This window comes from Onychomys torridus, chromosome 4 (assembly GCF_903995425.1).
Source record: "Onychomys torridus chromosome 4, mOncTor1.1, whole genome shotgun sequence".
NCBI classification, from domain to species: domain Eukaryota; kingdom Metazoa; phylum Chordata; class Mammalia; order Rodentia; family Cricetidae; genus Onychomys; species Onychomys torridus.
In genome coordinates this window covers 44,041,078-44,062,594 of record NC_050446.1, presented here as the reverse complement: position 1 = coordinate 44,062,594, position 21,517 = coordinate 44,041,078, and the positions used below count along the sequence as shown (strand labels likewise).

The following is a 21,517-nucleotide window of genomic DNA, read 5'->3' as shown; positions in this document are numbered from 1 at the left end:
AACTCTCCTTATTAGTATCAAAGGAACCCAGCCATTAGCTTAAACATCCAACTTTTATTTCTTTAAATTATCTCCTACATGATTGGAATTTTTATATAATTTTTGATTCAATCATCCAAAATTTAGTGAATTCTCCAATGAATCAGGTAAAAGAGTAATTTCTAAAGTTAATAAGCAAAATCATTCCATTTTTGTTTCAATGTATCGTATATTACAAGAAAAAGGAAATCAATTCAATTGGAAAAATATTAAAGTAAAATTACTATTATACAAAACACTCAGAGGTAGAGATTTATAGAAAGAATGAGATGGTAAAATACTACCAGCAGACCTTCTCTCATTGTTCACATTAGTTTCTGGTTTATTTAGGCTACTTGGGTTTTTCCCCAAGATTGATTTCACCTGTTATAAACTGACATCTGACATTTTTTTCTAGAACCAGGTATTGAACCTATGCTCTCAGGCATGCTTTTCAAGTTCTCTACCACTGAGCTACATCTCTAAGTCCCACAATTTACTTTAAAGGAGGTAACTTAGACCTAAGACTCAGGATGACTTCTTACCGTATTTTTAGTCCATATGTATATGAACTAATAAGAAAATGAAAGTAGCTTGTGAAGGCATTTGCCAAAGATTGTATACATATTTTTAGCTGTATATTGCTTTACTTTACAAGGCAATACAACATTTAAATATTACGTAATATTACACTTATAAATGTGAACTTTTGAAATAGTTTTCCAAACTAATGAAAGAATGCATTACTGATATTTTATTAGGATCACTGTAAGTTTATTTGAGATAGATGCCATTTTCTTTAGGTTGCCTCCTCTTTAAGATCCCAATGACTTTATATTTCTTCTAGTCTTCTGTGAGTCTCTCAGGTGCTCTCACTGGGAACACACAATGTTCTTGGTGTGCAGGACATTCAGAAATGAGAATAGCTCTCAGGCGCTCTCACTGGGAACAAGCAGTGTTCTTAGGGTACAGGACATCTAGAAATGAGAATAGCTCTCAGGCGCTCTCACTGGGGACAAACAATGTTCTTGGGGTACAAGACATTTAGAAGTGAGAGTAGCTCATGATAGCATTTGAAAAAGAAGAAGTTAAAATCGAGGTGCTTGGTCTATTTCCCCATCACTGCTCCTTCCTGTTGTGCTACAGAGACTTTAAAGTGGGAACAATAACAAAACAAATTTAACTGTGAGAAACTAAGAAAAAAATAAATGTATGAAATCTGGCCTACAATCCTTTTCATCTAAGACACACATTAGAACAAGATAAAGATAGGCCACTTCTATACATAGGCCAGAAGGCATGGTAAAGAATTATCACTTAAGACCCGTCCAATTATTTATATCCTCTCCACAGAAACTTTTAAAATCATAACAGTTTTCAAAAGTAAGGGAACACAATGAACATTAACTTAATGAAGAATTTAAGTCAAATGCAGATGGTCACTGCCATTTTCCATAAACATCCTCTTAAGGTCCTGGTTCAGGTGTGCAGACCTTTCAGACTGTGCGCGCACACACTGAGCTCCATCCGTGCACTCAGAACCAAAAGCAGAAAGGTAAAACGTTCCCATGCTAATGGTTACTTTTATTCAATGATTGTGCTTTTAACTTTTTTCATTCTTTTCTTCTTTTAATTTGCTGTCCTAAGCATGTATAAATATTTCTAGGGAGAGGTTTCAGGGCACAGGGGTGGAGGATGGCTTTCTAAACTCTTTGCATGAAGGACTAACCTTTCACATTTAACATTTGTTCTCTTTGTTGGCTTTCTAGCAGTGGTGCATACTTTATTTTCCCTCCCAAAGGACATATATAATGAGCATACATGAGATTATTTAAATGAATGGCTTTAATGAGTTCTTTGAATAGATTCTTTAAAAAGCAAGCATGAAATTGCTTCCCATTTGAGCTGCCTTAAAATATTTTTAGAAAATTTGTATCTAAAGCTCTAAAACTCTAACTGCTTTAAAGGAACAACGATTGAAAAGAGGCTCTTTTTCTAATGTCATAAGATTTATTTCACTGACACTACAGAAGGCATTATAAAACCCAGCAGGAATTTTAACTAATTTTAAGGGAATTCTCACATTCCATATTAATAAGTTCTTATTTGTCAAATTTAAAGACTGATTTTATTATACACTATTTTTATACATGAATATATGGAAATTTTATATTTGATGAATATTAGAAAAATGAGAATATTTACTTAATGTAACAATGGTTGTTACTTTCCAAACACCTTTAAGATCCTATTTAATTGTGTCATGGACTTAAGGCTGGATGAAATGGGTTTTGTCATCTCACCAATATGAATGCTTCAGGGAATGACATTCATTTCATTTGTTCCTATTAAAGTTTCTTCAGATTTCCACTCTGTGGTTGTCTTCACTCTTTGGTTGTAAATAAGTAATAAAATAGTCTCCAGAACTTCAGAGATGATCCCATTATAAAGTGAAAGAACAATGTAGACACATGGACATTTACGGCACAGAAATGCAGCCACTGCCATGGCAGAATGCTGCATTCTGCATGGCATTGGCTTTGTTACTAGGCCCTTCCTTGTGAACAAAGAAAACCCTCATATTATATAATCTTTCTTTGGGGAAAAAGAATATAGAATTCACGAATGATATTAATGAATTCTGGCAAGTATTAGTGTGATGATACAAAACAATGAATGCTTTGTTTCTCTTGGTTAAAATTTTTCACATATTACTGTGCTAGTTTATGCAAACATGGAAAGGTAGTATCTAGTCATCTTTAAAGTTACCATGATTTGTGTATATTCTTGGTAGCAATGAGCATTCAATATATAGAAGCACTTTAGGAAAATGGACTTTTTATGTTTATTTTTCTTTAAAAATAATTTGAAGCTATGTGTAGCTCAGTGGTCGAGCACTTACCTAGTATATGTGAGGCCCTAAATTAGTACTTTCCAGAAGAAAGGCACATTGCAACAGATGAAGATCAGCTACTTCCTTTTACCTTTAATTTCCTATGAAAATTTCATTAGAATTTCTTTCTATTTTCATAGCTCTAGCAGGGAGGATCTTCATTAAAACTTCCACCTATGTCTTTGATATTCATAAAATGTACAATAATTTACAAAGAAGGTTAATGGTTTATGACCAAACATGTATTTCCCTAAAACTCACAAAATGGTTCTCAGAAAAGTATATATTTATACAAGGCTATCTATGAACAGAATATATATTTCTTAGCTAGTCTGACTGCAGTGTAGTCTCTATGCTTTCACAGGAGACTAGACTACTTTGTATTGACAAATAAGATCCACAAATAAATTGATATTATATGTGGGATGTGATTTTTACATAAAATTATTAGATAATCCCTAGAACTCATTGGCTAGCCAATCTAGCCAAAATGGAAAGCTTTGAGGATTTCCTTGTCAGTGAGAGATGATTTCTAAAGGCAATCTGACAGAAGAGTGAGAGAGGAAGACACTGAAGATGTTTCTGTAGCCTCTGTATGCACATTTACTTGTGCATGTACCCTTAACACTTAAATGCACACATCACACACAAAGATCTCTCTCTCTCTCTCTCTCTCTCATACACACACACACACACACACACACACACACACACACACACACACACCTCAAGCAACCTTATTAGAGTTATAGTCTAGTTAAAGGTGCTCAAACAATGACTTAGTGATATGTGTTCACTTTCTAAGTTTATATAGAACAGAGAACACCTTATCACCTTATATACAATATCATTATTATATATAATATAAAATTATATACAATCCAAGAAGCTCTCTTTACTCTCTTCCATTTCTCATATTGTCTCTTTGCAGTACCACAATTAAATGGAGCAAATAAAGGCTAAAAACTATATTAAAAGATCTGCTCAAAGAGCAGAGCTATAAGATGGAGGGAAATTACACTAAAATATCAAAAGTGAGGTTGGAGGAGCACAGTAAGGGACAATTAGTGTACATGCTAGCTACAAGTCCAAAGGGGTATTACATGTTTTCCTGTCTATTTACTTACCACAATATTAGCACAAGAAGCCAGCAGTTCCAAGGTTCCCATAGACAGAAAATGCCATTTTCTCACGTCCTGCTTATAAAGTGGTACAGTATTTTAATGTGACCACTAACCATCTTCTTTGTAATTGAAACCATCTCTATTACTTGTATTACCTAATACAAAGACTTCAGTTGTAAACAATTGTTGCACTACAGCATTTAAGGATTAATTACAAGGAATAAATCTGTATGTTCACTGTGGGTGATTTTTTAAATATATTTCATCCAAGACCAGTAGACAGACATAGTAGCCACAGATGACAAGGGTTAACTGCAAGTACATGCTCAATTACAAACATACTAAATACACACAAAAGTTATATAACAAATATACATACGAAACAAGCATCAAATAAATGTATATAGTTTGTTATCGGAGTAAAAATATTTATAGTTAATGATTCAAGTTTGGAATAAATATATATTTATAATTCAAATTTCCAAACCAAATCATTAGTTTTAAAATAGATTGAGGATAAAAATTCATTCTTATGCCCCCATTCCGAAACCAGAAGCAATCACCAAATGATAGCTATTTGCAAATGAGAAGTCAACTTTCTCTAAGGAAGCCACACTGGGAAAATGAACCACTCCAAAGGGTAGGCCCCATGCCAGCAGGAAACAAACTCAGTGGTAACATAGGAGGTTCTTTGTCTCATAATGTTGAGTTAGGGTCAGGGCTTTTTTGTTCCTTTCTTTTGACTCTACAGGCTCTTTGCATGTATATTATGATTTCCTATTTGTGATTTCATGGTATTTTGTGTGTGCAAAAAATGTTTTTTGTCTCTGAGTCTATAATTCATTTCTTGATCTTTTACTTTGGCTTTTCTCCTTCTGTTTGTTAGCTTTGTCATATTCAGATTTCAGTTTTGTTTTACTTAATTCTATTAATATTCCATGGATGCCTGTTTGCTTTATAAGGAGAGACAGAAAAGGGCGGGTCTCTATGGGAGGGACTTCGGGAGGAACTGGGAGGAGGAGAAGGGGAAACCACAATCCAAATACATTGTATGGGGAAAACACTATTTTCAATAAAAAAAAGAATGCATTTCTAAAAAGATCTTAATATTGCTAACATTGATAAAACAAAAAGAAACAAACAACAGAAGAGTCACAGGCCTTTCATCGCTTTAAAAATAAAGTAAAACTATCTTGCTGTTAATTACAATTCTCCAGCATGTTCTCCTCACCTAATTGATTGCTTATTAGCAATTTAAGTATTTTCCTTTACTGGGCTAGTCATTCTGTCTTCTTTCTAGAAGATTCTTCATTCCTGTCTCATGTCTTTCTTAGTGGTTTTACCAGAAAATTTCTTTCTAACTGTTCGGTATGGGTTTCTCTTACTCAGAGTCTTTCTTTACACGGCTCAGTGAGGTCTGTGTCTAAACATCCCTCTTGACACATCCACATCACTTAGAGTCCCTTGTGAAACATTCTCTCCTCTAACAAATCTTTTCATTAACACTCTGTATTGCCTTCATTAACACCACAGTCCACTCCAAATTACCCTATTTCCTTGTTTAGTCTCTTTTTCCTGCACATGTGACTCCTTAAGAGTGGTAGGTGGTTTCTATCTGCAGCAATCTGTCAGTTAAAATGAGGAAATGAATGGAGGGATGATTGCCAAAATGAAATATAGATAATTCAGACATTGAATGTTATTATGGAATATGATGAATAAAAATTATATTGCAGATTGTACTGTATTGTTCTTTTTTCCCCTTTTCTTGTTGAGTGGTTGGCTTTGTATTTGGACACTAAAATATGGGAAAAATAAGACATAATTTGTCCTAAGGTAGGAATTTGGATGATGTTACTATTTCTACCCTTTCTGGAAACCAGCCAATATTCCTGGTAAAATGTTTGAGCAATTTGGAACAATTTAATGAGACTGAGAATTTGTACTTGGAATGTTAGAGGTCCCAGTATCCTGAATTACTGATACTGGATCATCTTTTTCACATTAATAATCTACAGCAAAACATTTCTTTACATATTTAGTTCTTTCAAAGAACTCTTTAGTGTTTTAATTTTTAACTTTTAAAACAAATCTGAAACAAAGTTTGAACAGATGTTAATGATCAATTGCTTTGGGAAGTTTCTGTTAAAATTGCATAAGGCAATTGTTTCTGCTCCCAAGAGGAAGCAGTTAATTCTTTTTTTTTATTTTTAAAAAATTATTCATTTTACATACTAACCACAGATCCCCCTTTCATACCTCTTCCTGCTCTCCTTCCCCTCCTTCTCTTCAGATCCACCCCCCATCTCCTCTTCCAAAAGGGTACATCCTCTCATTGGGGACAGCAAAGCCTGGTACATCCAGCTGAGCCAGGACCAAGCTCCTCTGCTCCTGCATTAAGAGTGAGCAAGCAAGAGGTCCAAACATAGGTAATGGGTTTCAGAAAGCCAGCTCATGCATCAAGAATAGATCCTGATCATACTACCAGGGAGCCCTCAAATAGAGTTATACAAGAGGAGGCAGTTAAATTCTACTTGGCAAACGCCTTAATGATGTAAAATTTCCACCAGTATCTTTTTTTGTTTGTTTGTTTGTTTTATTAAGAAACTTTTTATTCATTCTACATACCAATCACAGATCCTCCTTTCGTCTCTCCTCCCCTGCCTCAGCATTCCTCCCCAACCCACCCTCCACTCTCTTTTCTGAAAAGGTAAGGCCTCCCATGGGGGGTCAGAAAGCCTGGAACTTCTAGTTGAGGCAGGACCGAGCCCCTTCCCTTGCCTCAAGGGTTTGCAAGGTATCCAACCAGAGGTAATGGGCTCAAAAATGATAGCTCATGCACCAGGGATAGATCATAATCCTACTACCAGGGGCTCCTTAAGCAAACCAGGCAACACAACTGTCTGGCTTATGTAGAGAGCCTAGTCCAGTCCCATGGAGGCTTCAGAGCCGTTGGTCTAAAGTTCATGAGTTACCACTAGCTTATTTGACTCTGTAGGTTTCCCCATAAAAATCTTGATGCTCCTTGCTCCTAGAATCCCTCTTTTCTCTCTTGGACTGACTCCTGGAGCTCTGACTGGTGCTTGGCTGTGGATCTCTGCATCTGCTTCCATCAGTTACTGGATGAAGGCTCTATGATGACAGTTAGGGTATTCACCGATCTGATTACTGGGGTAAGCCAGTTTAGGTGCCCTTTCTACTATTGCGAGTTGTCTAAACTGGGGTCATCCTTGTGGATTCTTGGGAACTTCCCTAGCAATGGATTTCTCTCTATCCCCATGCTGTCTCCCTCTATCAAGGTATCTCTTTCATTGCTCTCCCACTCTGTCACTTTTACAGCTCTTCCATCCCATTCTGTTATGTCCTCATCCCTCATTTCCTACCCTCTATTACCCCCCCATTCCTAGCTTACTCATGGAGATCTCATCTATTTACCCTTCCCAGGGCAATCCATTTGTCCCTCTTAGGGTCCTGCTTGTTAGCTTGTTTCTCTGGAGCTGTGGGTTGTAGTCTGGTTATCCTTTGCTTTACTTCTAGTATCCACTTATGAATGAGTACATACCATATTTGTCTTTCTGAGTCTGGGTTACCTCACTTGGGATGATATTTTCTAGTTCCATCTATTCACCTTCAAATTTCATGATGTCAAATTGTTTTTACTGTTGAGTAGTACTCCATTGTGTATATGTACCATATTTTCTTTTTCAATTCTGTGGTTGAGGGGCATCTTGGTTATTTCCAGGCTCTGGCTATTACAAATAATGCTGCTATGAACATAACTGAGCAAGTGTCCTTGTGGTATGATTGAACATTCCTTGAGTGGTATCATTGGGTCTTGAGGTAGATTGGTTTCCAGTTTTCTGAGAAACTGCCATAATAATTTCCAAAGTGGCTGTACAAGACTGTACTCCCACCAATGGTGGAGGCCTGTTCCCTTTGCTCCACATCCTCTCCAAGCTGTCATCAGTGTTGTTTTGATTTGCATTTCCCTGATGACTAAGGATGTTGAGCAATTCCTTAAATGTCTTTCAGACATTTGAGACTCTTCCCTTGAGAATTCTCTGTTTAGCTTCATAACCTATTTTTTTATTTGTATTTTTTGGTATTTTGCTGTCTAGTTCCTTGAGTTCTGTATATATTTTGGAGATCATCCCTCTTCCAGATGTGGAATTGATGAAGATCTTTTCCCATTCTGTAGGCTGTCATTTTGCCATATTAACCGTATCCTTTGTGTTATAGAAGCTTCTTAGTATCAGGAGGTCCCATTTATTAATTGTTGCTCTCAGTGCCTGTGTGCTACTGGTGTTATATTTAGAAAGTGGTCTCTTATGCCAATGTGTTCAATGGTACTTCCTACTTTCTCTTCTATCAGGTTCAGTTGTACTGGATTTATGTTGAGGTCTGTAAACCATTTCGACTTGAATATTATACATGGTCATAGATATGGATCTACTTGCAATCTTCTACAGTTAACATCCAGTTATGTCAGCAAAATTTGTTGAAGATGCTTTCTTTTTTCCATTGTACAGTTTTGGGCTTCTTTGTCAAAAATTGAGTGTTCATAGGTTTGTGGATTAATGGCGGGGTCGTCTATTTGATTCCATTGGTCCACATGTTGGTTTTTATGCAAATACCAAGCTGTTTTTTATTACTATAGTTCTATAGTAGAGCTTGAGGTCAGGCATAGTGATGCCTCCAGAAGTTGCTTTATTTTACTGGATCGTTTTAGCTATCCTGGGTTTATTGTTTTTTTCATGTGAAGTTGAGTATTTTTCTTTCCAGGTCTGTGAATAATTTTGTTGGGATTTTGATGAGAATTGCATTGAATCTGGACATTGTTTCTGGAAAGATTGTCAATTTTACTATGTTAATAATATCTATACACGAGCATGGGAGATCTTTCAGTATTCCTTTTGTTCCTATTGTGTAGAACAATTGAAGAGTATTGGTACTATCTTTTTTTTTTTTTTAATTCAGGCAGAATTCTGCACTAAAAACATCTGGTCCTGGGCTTTTTGTTTGTTTGTTTGTTTGGGAGACTTTTAATGAGTGTTTCTATTTCCTTGGGCATTATAGATCTATTTAAATTGTTTATCTAGTCTTGATTTATTTTTGGTATGTGGTACCTATCTAGAAAATTGCCCAATTTTTTAGATTTTTCCAATTTTGTAGAGTACAGGTTTTTGAAGTATGACCTGATTATTCTCCGCATTTCCTCATTGTCTGTTGTTATGTCTCTCTTTTCATTTCTGATTTTGTTAATTTGGATATTTTCTCTCAGCCTTTTCACTCCTGCTGGGTGAATTTGCTTCTTTTTATTCTAGAAATTTCAAGCATGCTGTTAAGTCATTAGTATGAAATTTCTCCAACTTCTTTATGTGGGCATTTAGTGCTTTGAAATTTTCCTCTTAGCACTGCTTTCATAGTGTCTCATTTAAGTTTGGGTACATTGTACATTAATTTTCATTGAATTCTAGGAAGTCTTTAAGTTTTTTCTTTGTTTCTTCCACGACCCATTGGTGATTCAGTTGAGCATTATTCAGTTTCCATGAGATTGTAGTCTTTCTATCATATTTGTTGTTGTTGAAATCTAACTTTAAGCCTTGATGGTTATTCCAATTTTTTGTATCTGTTGAGATATGCTTTGTGACCAAGTATGTGGTTTATTTTAGAGAAGGTTCCATAAAAACTTATATTCTTTTCTTTTAGTGTGGAATGTTCTGTACATATCTATTATGTCCTTTTGAGGCATAGCATCTGTTAGATCCCTTATTTCTCTGTTAAGTTTCTCTGGCAGACTTGTCCATTGGTGAGAATGGGATATTGAAGTTTCCTGCTATTAGTGCTTGGGGTTTGATGTGCAATTTAAGCTTTAGTTACATATATGGATGCACTTGTATTTGGGGCATAAATATTTAAAATTGAGACTTCATCTTGGTGGATTTTTTTCCTGTGATGATTATGTAATATTCTTCTTGATCTCTTTGATTGACTTTAGTTTGAAGTCTATTTTGTTAGATATTAGGATACCTACACCAGCATGCTTCTTTAGTCCATTTGATTGGAAAGTCTTTTCCCAGCCTTTGACTCTGAGATAGTGTCTGTCTTTGAAACAGGTTTGTTTCTTTTATGCCTGAAGAATGGATCCTGTTTTCATATCCATTCTGTTAGCCTGTGTCATTTCATAGGTGAATTGTGTCCATTGATATTAAGTGATATTAATGACTAGTAATTGTTAATTCCTATTATCTTTTGGTGGTATTGTGTGCGTATTTCACTTCTTTGGGATTTGCTGCTGTGAGATTATCCATTTCCTGTGTTTTTATGGGTGCATGTAACTTCCTTATGTTCAAATTTTCCTTCTAGTACTTTCTGTAGGGCTGGATTTGGGGATACGTATTGTTTACATCTAAGTTTTTTTTTTTTTTTTTAATATTTTGTACTTCATTTATGGCAGTTGAAAGTTTTGCTGGGTATAGTAGTCTTGGCTGACAAGTGTGGTATCTTACTGTCTGCAAAACAACTGTCCAGGATCTTGTTGTTTTCAGAGTCTCCATTGAGAAGTTGGGAGTTATTCTGATGGGTATGCCTTTATTAGTCACTTGGCCTTTTATCTTTGCTCTCATAATGTTCTTTCTTTATTCTGTATGTTTAGTGTTTTGATTATTATGTGGTAAGGGAACTATTTTGAGGCGGGTGTAGTCTATGTGGTGTTCTTTAAACTTCTTGTATCTTCATGGGTATTTCCTTCTTTAAGTTGAGAAAGTTTTCTTCTATGATTTTGTTGAATGTATTTTCTGTATCTTTGAGTTGGTATTCTTCTCCTTCTTCTATCCCATTTATTCTTAAGTTTGGCCTTTTGATGGTGTCCTAGATATCCTGGGCATTTTGCATTATGACATTTTTGGCTTTAGGTTCTTCTTTGGCAGACAAATCAATTTTTTCTGTTGTATCCTCCACACAAGAGGTTTTCTCTTCCACCTCTTGTATTCTGTTGGTCATGCTTGCATCTATAGTTTCTGTTCATTTACTTAGATTTTTCTACTTCCAGCATTCCCTTGATTTGTGTTTTCTTCATTGCTTGTATTTCAATTTTCAGGTCTTGAATGCTTTCCTTCACCTATTTAATTGCTTTTTCCCTGGCTTTCTTTAAGGGACTTATTTGTTTCTTCCCATTTTTGTTTGTTTTTCCTCAATTTCTTTAATGGGATTTTTCATTTCTTCTTTAAGGGCCTCTATCACTTTCATAAAGTTACTTTGAAGGTTGCTTTCTTCTGCTTCTACATTGTGATATTTAGGTCTTGCTGCTATAGAACCGTTAGGTTCTGGTGGTGCCATATTGCTCTTTATGTTGTTGTATGTATTTTTATACTGGTATTTACTCATCTCTTCCTTCAATATTTGCAAGAGGTGTCTGTATCTGAGGGAGTAGCTCTTGGCCCAATCTGCACTTGCTGTGTCTATGTCTCAGGGGACCACTCTTGGTCCAATTGGAGCTCTTGGTCTAATTGGGGCTGGTAGATTCTGTGTCTCAGGAAGCTTCTCTTGGTCCAATCAGATCTGGCAGATTCTGTGTCTCAGAGAGCCACTGATGTCACAGCCACTGGGATGAGTGGTTTGGGGTTGGGATGAGGGTCATCTAGATTTCAGGGTCCGTTGTGGGGTATTGTTGTATAGTCCTGCCCTCAAGAGTTTTCCCTGCTGGCCTGCAACTTGGGCAATGATAGGTAAGGGGGATCAATGGTTGTGCCTTGGGACCTAAGTTTTAGAGGCAGGACTCTCTGTTTGGGAGAAGAGTCACTCATCTCTTGGTCCAATCAGCGCTGGTAGATGCTGTCAAATTTTCATCAGTATCTTATAGGAGTATAATGTTATAGTCACATAAGCTTGTATATGGACCTTACCAATTGATATGCATAGTTTCTGCAGTTTTCCTTGTGTAGTTATTTAGACTGAGATAAATTTTGCATTCCAGTTTGTAATACTTAGAAAAATTTTCTTGCTTGAGACAATGACTCATATAATCTGGAATGTCTTAGAAGTCTCCATGAAGTCAAGGATAGCTTTGAACTCTGGACCATCCTCTCATTTTCCATGGTGCTAGATAACAGATATGCATTTCTCTCTACACAAAGCTCTTCAAAGACATTAGTTTTAGAAACAGAATTCAAGATTTATGTCTTGCAAAATCTCATTCCCAAGTCCTCTAAAAAATACATGATTATCAGCAAGGCCAATTCAGGCTGCTTATACTTTTCAGTTGTCCTGGGACTGGTATGTGACAGAGAGTCTAAACATTATCCTATCCAAGATCCTAATAGAGTCTGCTGTGAGAAAACAGAAAGAGGAAGATGACCCCCATTCATCTTTTAGATTGCTCTGGCTGCACATTTTCTTCATCCCAACAACCTTCCAGGTGTGTGACCCAGTCTTCCCTCAGTTGCAAGGCTTTCTGGAATCTTGGACATATGTTTGACTCATCCCCAAATTTCATACCTAAAAAGTATTTGGTGATTTTTTTAAGTGGGTGATTATATAGACTTTAATGAATTCCGTTAGTCACAGAACATTTGCATTTGTTTAAAAAATATAAGAAAGCAAAGCTAGTGGTAGATGTCTAGGTAAAATTAAATTAGAGCTATGTTCTAAGGGAGAAACAGAAGAAAATCTTAGGAAGAAATTTATTGGTTTTATACACAGTTCCTTACCTAGTATTTTGACAATGAATGATCAAGATTCTTTTCTGTTGTCACATACAGAAAACTGCAATTAAGTTGTCTAAGTAGCAAAACAAACAAACAAAACAATAAACAAGAAAAGTCTTTCAGATTTGAAGTGGGTCCTGATACTTCGAAAGTAGCTGATAACATATATTTAGAGCATGGACAACCCCAAGGCCTAGAAATTCACTGGCATCAACTATAACATCTCCATTAAGTAGCCTGAAAGTCTATGTTGATGACATTCAGATGAATGTAGACGAAGCATGCTTAAATGTTATCTGGCATAGCCCCATTTGATGCTGGGTAGGTCAGTATCCGTCTGTGGAAGAACAAGTTCTTAATGGCAATTTAGCACAAAATGGCTCAACTCTCCGTGTTAATGGCTCTGCTCTCTTCACCCAGAAGCAAGAGTTAACACTGATGTCTGCAAAGAATTCTCTTAACTGCAAGTTTGCCAGCAAATCTGAGGCATACACAGACCCAGAGAACCAGAGTGTGCAGTGGCATTTCATATTAGCAGTGCTCTTCATATTCATGCTATGCTAATTAGGCAAGTACAGCAATCTGATGCAATGATGGTACTTAAACTGAGCTCTCTAATGGCCATAATGGGCCTCTGAGGGCACAAGCTAGTGTCTTGCCAATGCATTTAATACAAGTTTGAACAAGATAAAGGTCAGAAGGGTGTCAGTGTAACAATAAGTGTTTCCAAGTAGGAGGCTCAGAATAAACCCAATTCTGTCTTCACCGATAACAGCTTCAGATTTGATTTTCACTATTACTTATTTTGCAACTATTAATTATGTTATGTCTACTTCTATTGAGATAATCATCTTGATTCCAATTTTCTGAGTAGTATGTGTGAATAAAACTCCCATAGAAGCTATGGTTTCCATGCTAACTTTACTTTATTAATAAAAAGATGTCTTGAAACCTGGGATTCATAGGATACTTGAAGCATATTCCTTACTAATGTTCCCTTTGAATAATTATTTTCAGTGCAAAAGGAATGAGATTCATCCCTTCCTAGGGTTTCTTACATTTGGTAAGATCCCTTGTGACATAATCATCAAAGCAAGTGTCTCAAAGATGTTCAGTGTGAGGTCTGGATTGAGCTTTTTGAACAATTCGTCTTTTGATTACTCACTACAGTTGCACTAAATAAATGACTAAATTGCCAGATTCACACACTTGACCTCTCTCCTTTTTTTTTTTTTTTTTTTTTTTTTTTGAGACAGGTTTTCTCTGTGTAGCTTTGCACCTTTCCTGGAACTCGCTCTGTAGTCCAGGCTGGCTTTTCTCCTTTTACTCTGCTCCTTGATCTCTGGGCTTTACGTGAAAGGATATTGTTGTTGACATTTTATTTTCCACTTATTTTTTGTGTCATTTTATTCCACTGTCAAATTAAGATATCCCCTCTTTAGATCCATCCATTTGCCTGCAAACATCATCCTGAGTGAGGTAACCCAGACTCAGAAAGACAAACATGGTATGTACTCACTCATACTGACTCAAAGATGACTAGACTGCTACACAACTCCAGGGAGGCTACCTAGTAAAAGGGACCCTAGGAAATACACAGGGATCGCCCAATGACAGAGAAATGGATGATATCTACATGAACAACCTGGACGACAGTGGGAGTAATGAAGGGCAAGGTTCAAGAGAAAGAGAGCTTAGGGGAACAGGAGATCCCAGCTGGATCAGGAACAGAAAGGGAGAACAAGGAATAACAGACCATGATAAATGAAGACCACATGAGAACAGGAAGAAGCAAAGTGCTAGAGAGGTCCCCAGAAATCCACAATGATACATCCACTGTAGACTACTGGCAATGGTCGAGAGAAAGCCTGATCTGACCTAGTCTGGTGATCAGATGGCCAAACACCCTAATGGTCGTGCTGGAACTTTCATCCAATAACGGATAGAAGAGGAAGCAGAGATCATCTGCCGGGTCCCAGGTGGAGCTACAGGAGTCCTATTGTCGAGAAGGAGGAGGGACTGTAAGGGTGTGAATTGTTGAGACCAAGATTGTAAAAGCACAGGGACAAATAGCCAAATGAATGGAAACACATGAATTATGAACCAAAAGATGTGGAGCCCCCAACTGGATCAGGCCCTCTGGATAAGTGAGACAATTGAATAGCTTGAACTGTTTGGGAGGCACCCAGGCAGTGGGACCCAGACTTATCCTTAGTGCATGAGCTGGCTGTTTGGAACCTTGGTCTTACACAGGGACACTTTGCTCAGCCTGGAAGGAGAGGACTGGACCTGCCTGTACTGAATCCACCAGGTTAAATTGAATCCCCAGGGGAGTCTTGGCCCTGGAGGAGATGAGACTGGAGGGGAGGGGCTGGGGGAAAGGTGGCAAGGCGGAAGGGGGGAGGACAGGGGGACCCATGGTTGTTGTGTAAAATTAAAACACAAATATAGTAAATAAAAAAGGAGAAAAAAAAAAAAGATACCCCCTCTCTACCAGGTGCTCAAATCACCAACATGGTGGTTGCTTCAGTTTAAAACGAGCTCACTTTTATCTCATTGTAATTACAACTAATAGATACTATACAGAGCAAAATGGATTTTGTTGCTGAGCATTTTTCCAATAGATAGATTAGTTACGCTGGGCGGTGGTGGCACACACCTGTAATCCCAGCACTCGGAGGCAGAGGCAGGTGGATCTCTGTAAGTTCGAGGCCAGTCTGGTCTACAAAGTAAGTTCCAGGATAGCCCCCAAAGCTATAGAGAAACCCTGTCTCGAAAAACAAACAAAACAAAACAAAACCAAAAAATAGTTACATTGTAAATTCTGATATTGTAGCTGAGTAACAGAGAATACCATAGCAAAAATAATGATTCACTATTATAATTGTGATTTGAAATTATTTTTAATTTACTCAATTATCCTTTACTATTTTCAAAACCTCAGGTAGAATTCATTTCCATTTTCTTAAAGTGGCAGTGTTTATCAGTACCACTGGGTCAGTTTTATGTTTAATAGACCTTGTTTGGAAATACAGAAATAGTTGTTGGATTTGTATCCTCTGAAATAAAAGCTTTTAAAACTGGGAGACTTACTCTCTTCCATGAATGAATTCATAATCTAACTACCAAAAGCACAACAAAGATGCCAAAGTCCAATTCCAATGAATGAGTATGAGGGTGACAAGCCCTTTTACAATGCAATTTCAGAGTGGGCATGGGGATTTGTGTATCCCAAAGCATATGTAATCATGATAAGTAGAGTTTTAATTGAAGCCAGCCAGTACTTTTCCATAGCTTTCCTGTGTGCTGCTTTCTTAGTTTCCCATCCAGAATTGAAAAGACATTTCATCACATTCTCTTTCCTCTGCATTTCTAAAACAGGACACACACTGTAAGTACGGTTATTATGAGAAGCATTTACAGTAAATGGGCTTAAAAATCTAATCACATAGTTGTACTTGGTTCCTATCTGTAGAGCTATATAGAAAAGTTTTGCACTCCAAATGCACAAAATAAATTATTGTACTTGTCCATGGAAGGTATCTGTATTGCTTATTTTATCTGGTCCTCTCCAAGTGTAACTTTTCAAGACTTATTTTTTTAAAGGAACAGATTTATTTATTTATTTATTTATTTATTTGTTTGTTTGTTTGCTTATTTATTTATTTATTTATTTATTTATTTATTTATTTATTTATTTTGCAGCAGGGACATGCACACTCATTTAGTGTTAAATTGTTGATGATATATGTTAAAGATGCCAGTGAGAGAAGACATACTGGTGCTACTTGTTAGCACACAAAGTTTTGTCCTCCTGAGTCAAGATGACAATTACCATTGAAACTCTAATTTGTCTTTAGGAATATTGCTACTTTAAAAAGTTGTGGAAATAGACATAATCCTGCCTAAGTATTATGGGATGTGAAGTAGTCACTGCAGAGGGCAAACTAACTTGAAATGGAGTTCTCCATTGTGAAAAAAGATGTGTTTGGAACCTCTCAATTCCTTTACCATAGACATTCAAAGACAATATGATAATGAATGAAAGGCAGGTTATTTAAACTGTAAGATGCCATGACAAAACTATATATATTGAAGGCAAAAATATAGTATAAAACTACTACTCGTAGAAAGACAGCTTGCAACTAACATTTGTCAGATAATTAAAAATGAAAACAAAAACTAAAAACCACTAAAACACACACATATAACAATGAGCTCTTTAAATTCTCTGACTATGTTCTAATCCATGGCAGCACATAAATTGCATATCACTATGAGACTGGCACTACTATTAATCATATTATCAATTTTATATTTTCCTTACTTTTATATACCAAAAAACTCCATGGAAGTAAGGTTTATTCATGTACCTATGATCACACATTGGAGTTGTAGGTCCATGGCCTACTAGAAACAGTAGAGCTCCAGAGCAGCATTGCCAATATTTGCCTGAGTCTATTACTCCACATCTCCTATAAGTTTTTGTTCATTTGTGGGAACTACGCTTCACCTTCTCCTACTGGGTTTACCTGTTATCTCTCTGCAATTAATCACTTTGGTTATTGTTACACCTGTGTCTAATTTTTATAATTTCCTAGTCATTTTAATGACCACCCCTTACAACTCTCTGGAACGTGTCTAACCTCCTACTGATTCATAGGCAGAAAGCCATATGTATTGAAGCATTTATAAGAATGTCAGGCAACAAGTTGTTATTCATTATTGTAATCTAAGAAAATTTGAGAAATCTCTTCTACTCTCTCAAATAAACTACTCTTCAGTTCTGAACTCTTTGACCACTTTGGACTCTGACTGTATTATCTCTTCATTAGTTTGTAATTCTACTTATCCATCAAAACACAGAGCAAAGCTGGCAATCACACCAAGAAGATATAACACAGGCAGTTGCCAATACAGTTTCAAAGGGAAATCAGTTGTTGAGTGAGCACACTCTTTTACAGTGCAGTAACATCTTACATGAGGTTGGGTTATAAAGTCAATGATTTGATGAGAAAATCAACTAGACAAAAAGTTCCCCCAGAAGAGACCTTAAATCACTTATGATTCTATCTACATGGCTTGATTTTTAAAATGTCTCTTGATAGAATCTACCTGATGAATATGGGAATAAGAAACCATTTCTTTTCATAAGTGAAACATACAGCACTTTGATTGCATTTAAGGGTCATATTTTATATTCAAATCCTATTCCAGAAAACCATGTACAGTTAAATTGCATGTATAAAATATGCATTTTATGCACTATCAGGCACATTCATAAACACAAAGGTAATCATTATATTAAACCACTTGGTTCATCTACTTATTGAATCATAACTGTAAAATGAGCATATATTTTCCATTTATGAGTTTCTATGTATGCCCTTTGTAAGCTGCTGGTCCTAAAGGCCCTAGAGGTTTTCAAAGAAATGCAGATTCTTGCCATGCCTCTTTTTTGTCTATCAGAACTAATTGAGAAGACTTTTTTGATGAAGATACTACATACCTTGACTACAAGACACAGAGAAATCAACTAGAACTGAAGTGGATGCATTCTTCTCTGCTGGCTAAATTCCAGTTCTGAAAGGTGCTAGAGAAGAGAAGTCTTCAACAGTCTTACTCAGCTCTGAACTCTTAAAACTACAATGCCAACCTACCAAGCAACATGTCTCCACTTGTGGTGATATATTTTTCTGAAAGTGTCTCTTAAAACCAAAGGTGCACTTTTGCTGCACCTCACAGCCAAGTTAATGTGATTTAACACTATGTACTTAATCTGCTGTCCTACTATGTGTTTTCAGCTTCTTTTAAGAGAACAATGTTAGCAACCTCATTGTGCTTTGTATTTCCCACACAGTTGGTTTGTAACTGATAAGCTAATGCATAACTTCGAGCTTAAGTTATGTACTTTTCCATGTGCCTTTCACAGAATAGTATACTTGTATTGTGCATGTGTTGTGGTAGTCTTTTGATGAATGCAGCCAACACAATCGAAGCAACTTTAAGCAAATATCTACTATAAATGTTGGAAGCAACATGTAGATACAAGTTGATAGCACTTTGATTGCATTTAAGGTCAGATGTTGTTTGCTATTCTGGGTCAGGTGAGTTTAGTAACTTCTTCCCTTGTAAACTCAGATAAAGATCTCTGCAAGTGATATCCCTTGCTCCTTTCACACACCATGTTTTCTGTGCTCTTCAGAAAATACAGAGGAAACCCTTTGTTAAGTACAGTCATGGCAGACATCAAACACACTCACATATAATGCACACCAAACACACACACACACACACACACACACACACACACACACACACACACACACAGGCAACAGACATAGAATAGATCACACACATACAACAAACTGAGATCAGACAGATCAGTAATCACAAAGTACAGTCAGAGGGAAGACAGGAATAGTGGAGAATTCATATTTGTGCTCACTCTTGGACAAATTAATCCAAGAGGAAGGTGCTCTATGCTCTTTCCTTAACACATTGTCATTGAACACATTAGTGCAACAGTAGCACATGTGTTATGAGGGCAAAAAACTGCTTACTGAAAGATATAAGGCCTGCTACTAAAGAGGACTTAGGCCCTATGGTGGAACCTACTATTAATGTTTAGCTGAATAGTCATGGTGCCAACCTGCCTTCTAAATGCATTTTTATATGCCCTGGCTCTGAGAAGTAGCCAGAAGTCAATTAAACATTTTTCTTTTGTATAGAAAAGTTCATTTAAATTAAATGCTGATAAAATTGTTTGCCCTGGCTTTTCACCTTCTACCTGTCTTCTATGTTGGGGGCCTTATGAGACAGCCATCTTAAAATAAGACAGTACATGAAAATAAAACCTACATAGTAAAGATATCTATGTGAATGAAATTTTTCAGGCAGAAGCTGTGACTACAAAGGATGACTGACAGTTAAAATTTAAATAATGTATAGAGTTTGTTGTGTTGTATATCCAGAGACTAATTATTTTGGTGTATCTTAAGTGCCCATCATAACAATTTTTTGTTCACCTCTAGGTATAACCTATTATCCTTATGAGTACTGGTAAATATTTTGGATTGTTCAAAGTAACCCCTGCTTCTACCAAAGTAAAGAAAAAATATCAACAGAGTCTAAAGCCTGTAACAGAGCTTTCCCTAGTTTGTTGCAGCCCACCTACCTGATGTTTTCATTAATATATTTGAAAAATGATGACTTCTGTTCAGTTATTATAAGATCTCATGAAATAGCTTACACACTGAAACATGGAACTTCAGATGCAAGTATAACCAACAGAATGCAACAGATGGAAGAGAGGATCTCTGGTGTTGAAGATAGGTTAGAAGAAATAGATTCTTCAGTCAAAGAAAACACTAAAGCCAACATCGTCATGACCCAAAATGTCCACAAAATTTGGGACACCATGAAAAGACCAAACCAATGAATAATAGGGATAGAGGAAGGAGAAGAATACCAACTCAAAGGCACAGAAAATATATTTAACAAGATCATAGAAGAAAACTTTCCCAACTTAAAGAAGGAAATACCTATGAAGATATAAGAAGCCCATAGAACACCAAACAGACTAGACCTCCCAAAAAAGTCCCCTCACCACATAATATTTAAACAACTAAACGTACAGAATAAAGAAAGAATATTAAGGGCAGCAAAGGAAAAAGGCCAAGTGACTTATAAAGGCAAACCCATCAGAATAACACCCGATTTCTCAATGGAGACTTTGAAAGCCAGAAGGACCTGGACAGATATAATGCAGACACTAAGAGACGATGGATGCCAGCCTAGACTAATATACCCAGCAAAACATTCAGTCATCATAGATGGAGTGAACAAGACCTTCCAAGACAAAACCAGATTGAAACATGGAATCTGGGGTAACCTAAATCTGTGTTTCCACATCATCATCATTCATATTTGGCTACAGAATAAAACCTCCCTTGTCCTTGCTGCAGTAAATGCTATATTTCTATGTAAACAGATGACTGGAGTGAGCTGGGGCCTGGGAATGCTAATTCTCTGCCTTGAACTTACTGTTTGCCCTACAAGAAAACTAAGTGGCTAATCTGTCTAAACTACCCTCTTTTGGGATCTGTTACTTAGCTCTTAAATCCCATGCAGGCCCCCAGATCCCCAGGTAAATCCCCACCCTCAGACTGTCAAAAATTCTTCAGAGTCCATCCAGCCATTTCCTCAAAGTCCCCTCTCTCCTTATCACCATATTCCTGCCCACAACTCTGGTGGAAGCCCTCTTCTTTACCAGAGGCAATGTGGTCACCCAGAACCCCAACAGAGACACCCTGCTTGGATCAGAGGACACAGCTGGCCACCAAAACCACAGCCTATTCATATTACAACCAACATTTCACATTATTTAAAACAATGGCCACCACAAGTACACGCACAGTGACCACATCAAACACCAAAACAAAACAGACCTCACTTTGTGCAAAATCTGTATGAATAGATGTTTCCAGAGTTTAGTTAATTAACCTAGAATCTTCCCCAAAAGCTCAAATTTTAGTGACTTCTGTATATTATAAAGAATGATTGCTTAAAGTGAAAATTCACTATGCTATAGTGCATTCATTGCTTACAACAGTGTCTGATCATCACCATCATGAAGTGCAGTGGCTGTGGTGAACTACAGAAGACATGAGCTCACTGTACTCCAATGAATATAGACCAATGTAGTTGACATTTAGTTCTTTGATGATGTCACTGTGGCTATTATAATATCCACATAAAGGGGCAGGGAAGACATC

General features: G+C 36.7%; 1 protein-coding gene across 1 annotated transcript in view; it reads right to left on the bottom strand.

Moving 5' to 3' along the window:
- The window catches only part of Xirp2 (xin actin binding repeat containing 2), a 330,288-nt gene that overhangs the window by 259,539 nt on the left and 49,232 nt on the right, over window positions 1–21,517 (bottom strand). The window lies entirely within an intron of this gene.